The sequence below is a fragment of the Penaeus monodon genome, chromosome 13 (genome assembly GCF_015228065.2).
Source record: "Penaeus monodon isolate SGIC_2016 chromosome 13, NSTDA_Pmon_1, whole genome shotgun sequence".
In the NCBI taxonomy this organism is placed as follows: Eukaryota; Metazoa; Arthropoda; class Malacostraca; order Decapoda; family Penaeidae; genus Penaeus; species Penaeus monodon.
Genome location: NC_051398.1, coordinates 45,277,559 through 45,282,100, shown reverse-complemented (window position 1 = coordinate 45,282,100; position 4,542 = coordinate 45,277,559).

Here is a 4,542-nt window from a genome sequence, read left to right as displayed (position 1 = left end):
TTCCTTTTTTGTGGTTTTTTTGCTCTTAATGAATAAAGGTGGTCTGTTTTATCATTCTTTTATCTTGTTTTTTCATCTCTTTTGTCCCCTCGTGTCATTTCCAATTTTTAAATGGTGAAACAATGTTGCAATACTAGTTAGAGCTTGTCTCTTAACAGGTACTTCAAAGGAAAAATAGACAAGTAAGGAACAAGTTTTCAGTTAATTAGTTTGTTATCCATTGTAGAAAAAAAATCTCCCCAATGCCTTTATGTAATGGATACTAAGCAATGTTTTGGAACTACACATGACACTGTTTACTAATTGGAATTATGTTATTCGTTCTGTGAAGTGCAGTAAGGTAAAATTGCATATTTTACTGTACATGGAAAAAAAATGGTGGGAAATTCTAGGATTCTTGAGAATTTTCAATTGCAATTGGCAAGTTTATTATGAAATTGCAGTTGCTCTTTTATATATATATATCTTTTGACCATAATGGCAGTGATAGATTTTAATTGGTTGTTCCGTCAAAGTTTTATATGTCATTTTATAGGCATATGCAAGTTTGGATCAAGTTTTGATACTTAAGAGATATGTGCAGATGGAAATGATGGATCAAGTATATTTGTATGCATTATGTTTACTAGATGAATGTTATAACACATTTCTTAGTTTTCTAGTATGAATTAATCAGAGCTAGGTCTTGCCAATACCAAATTATAGAATTGTAAGGCAGGTTTAGGTTCTGCGGTTTTTCTCATTTACCTATTTTAATGTCTATAATGTGATAAGTAAAAGTAAAGATAGACAAGGCCTGATACATTTGTTAAAAAGGTTTCATGGGTATTACATAACCCCTTGGATCCAGTGACGTGACCATCATGTCATGAAAACTCCGGCTGAGGGCGGGTGACATGAACATGCTGTGAGTTCACATTGGGAGGTTTATTTTACTCCTTTGATGATTTTTGCATTATTCCCATCAATGTATGAGTGTGGAATGAAGTGTCTGTGACTGGTGACTGCAAGAACACTGACTTCACTGGAGGACGCTATTTTCCATGCTCACCATCGTATTCCTGGCACTGTGAGCGGTGGCGCAGGTTGTTATATAGAAAATTGAATATTACGTAAAAAAAAATTTCAAATGACAAAAATAACATAGTTTTATTTTTCTTGTACCGAGTTGTAGACAACCTAGAGAGATGATTGGAGTCTGTGCAAAGAAAAAAAAAAATTACCATCTGGATAATGCATATCAAATGGTAAATAGGGACTTTGGAAAATGACCAAAAAGCAATAAATGCTTAGTAAAAAGAGCAAATAGCTTTGCAGATAGGAGGCATAGAGTCTTGATATGATTGCCGTGACTCAACCAGATCCAATGGGTTAATTGCATAGTCATTTGTTTTGTACAGGAGGAAAGTAGCATCTTAAAATTAGATGTTAGTGATTAACATCAATTATGGTAAATCTGAGGCAAAAGTTTTTTTTTTTTTAAGAACTCTCATTGTATCCTTATTTAGTTCACAAGAAAAGAAATAAAGTAATAGATGAATACAATTTAATGTACATGGTCATGTTTATGAATTTACACACGGAATGGAGATTCCACAATCATATATTGTAAGTGAAGAAATGGAGATTCCACAATCATATATTGTAAGTGAAGAAATTTTAATAAAGAATTTTTGGGGGGTAACACTCAATGGATGGTGATTAGTGAGACACATTTTTGCTTCATATATTTAACATTTACTACATAGGAGAAAATGCTTGCGAGAGTTGATTTTGTAAATATTTTTCTGGCTTGAGTAAGAGATTTCAGCAAGATTTCCCAGTGCAGCAGATTGTATGCATATCCTATTTAAGTTTTATTTTTTTCTGTTTTTAACTTTGTGGCAAGTTCCACATTACATGTCAGAGTGAGGGAATTAGGCATTTTCACTGTTTTGATACTCTAATAATATAGTTATATGTTTATATATTCAATAAAAGTTGGGAATTATCACTGCTACTTCTTCTGCTACTGCGAGGCATTAAATTACATATTTATATATACTTTAGTACCTGTTAAAGCAAACAGGGGCTCCAAAACTTATGGTAGTACCTCCAGGAGTCTTGTATAAAAGGATAGTATTAATAGGGCAGAAAGAACTGAAAGATAGTGCACACGGATTATTTTAGTGGTACTCACTGTCTTGCTATTATTTTTGGAGGGACAGTACTGCTAGAGGTAATACTGGTAGTTTTGGAGTCATTTTGCTAGTGCTTCAGTAACAATACTCCTCCATAAGTAGAGGAAAGTTTAAAGTCTCAAGTAGTCGTGCTATATCAAAACTCTCTCCCTCGTGTGAGTGCGTGAGAGAGAGATAGTGGGGGGGTATCTCTAATGATTTTATGACAAAAATTGAAATCTTTGTCTGAGCAACAGTGATGGACAATGAAAATACATTGCATTGTGTCAAAGTTTAATTTTTGAAAGACAACTCATGGAATTTAGTAAATAAACAGAAGAAAACTGCCATATATGGTCATGCTGGAGATATCTGTGCATACTTTTTTAGGACCTGTTATTATTATTATATTATTATCATTTTTATTATATTACTCTAATGATGACAAAAGAGAATTAGTATTATTACTGTTATTGTTACTGTTGTTGTATTGCATATAATTTTGATGTGAATGAATAAAACATTGAAATTGAAACCTAGAACAGTGTCATGAAGTTCACAGCACAAAGGTCTTTCCTAGTTGTGATTCCTTGGTAACATTAAAACATCATAAGCTAAAGTTGTAATATTAAAGTAATTGTGTTTTCTCCTGTCATGTTTTTTTTTCTCTCCAGTTTTAGCATTATGTATTATCCACTGAAGCACAAAACACATTAAAAGTATAGAGAGCTCATTATCCTGTTCTTTTGTGGCTTTTGATGCAGACTAAGGATGACCTTTTTCTTTCAATGTCCAAAAAACACAGTATTCACCTATTCTTCTTGACCTGATTGGTACTTGACTTGAATATTTCATAGGTGTGTGAACCTTGTGTATATTAGTTTTCATTTTTATTCATTTCTCATTTTGTTTGACCTTTTCTTCTTCTTTTCTTCATGAGAAAGTTACATAACTTTTAGAAGCACATTCTCAGCAAGCAGTCTTTTATACAGATCTCGGTCAGTCTTCTCTCTGTCTGTGTCTGTCTGTCTCATCCCTCTCTCTGTATGTCTCCTCTTTGCCTCTTGTCTGTCTCCTCTCTCTCACTCTTTGCTTCTCTATGTCTCCCTCTCTCTCTTTGCTTCTCTCTCCCTGTCTCCTCTCTCTCTCTCTGTGTCTCCTCTGTCACCTTTGTCTCTCTCTGTCTCCTCTGTCACCTTTGTCTCTCTCTGTCTCCTCTCATTCTCCTTTCTCTCTCCTCTCATTCTCCTTCCTCTCTCCTCTCTTTCTCCTCCTCTCTTTCTCCTCTCTCTCTCTCTCTCTCTCTCACCTCCCCTCACTCTCACTCTCACTCTCACTCTCTCACTCTCACTCTCACTCTCACTCTCACTCTCACTCTCCCTCTCTCTCCCTCTCTCTCCCCTCCCCTTCTCCCTCTCTCTCCCCTCCCCTTCTCCCTCTTTCTCCCCTCCCCTTCTCCCTCTCACTCTCTCTATTTCTCCCCTCCTTCCCCTTCTACCTCAAAGACTACTTGCTGAATATTAATTTTATCATGAAAGTGGATGTCTTTATTGCATTTTTTAGTAATACATTAAATTTTGTTGATAAAGCCTTCATGATCTTGCTTATATTTTTTGATGTACAAATTTACTATAAAATTCTTTTGATTAATTATAGAATCCTTTCTTTGTCATTTTCTGTATCTTACTTGAATTTTAATCTTTTCTTTTCTTCTTTTCTCTTTTTATTGTTTTTTATTTTTTACTTTTTTTTCTTGTCAGTATAATAGATTCCTCGTATTCCATTTCAGGAAATCTATGTATTTGTTTTTTTCTTTTTCTTTTTTTTTCTCTCTTTTTTTTCACCAAGACTTAAGACATAGACTTTCACAATCAGCCATTGATAAAATGACATAAACAAAGCATTATTATTTTTTCTGTCAAAACATAGATTCTTGTACTAGAAAATGTAATGTTACTTGGATGGAAAAATAACTGAGTTAAATGGAAAAGCAGCAACGGACACGAAACCAAAGTGAAAAAAATATATCAGGTTTGTGTGCAGATATATTTTAAGTATTGGTAATAATCTTTTGGGATGATTATTGCACATTGTAGACATAGCCTTGTTGCATCGGCCCATGTAAATTCTAACATCAGAACATCTTGTACCGAATTTTACACATTATACCCCGATGATGCTACACTAATTAATGATAATTCCCGAATTCCCTAAGATACTGGTTTTTATATTAGGCTTTGGGGATGCAGATTTATTGTGATTTAATTTTTTTTTTTAAGAAATTGTCTTTTAATTTAATCAAAAAGAGCTTATATCCATCTATAAACATTCCAAAAAGGATTGATTTTCCTCTGGTTTGCTAATAGAAATCATCTTTGGAGGA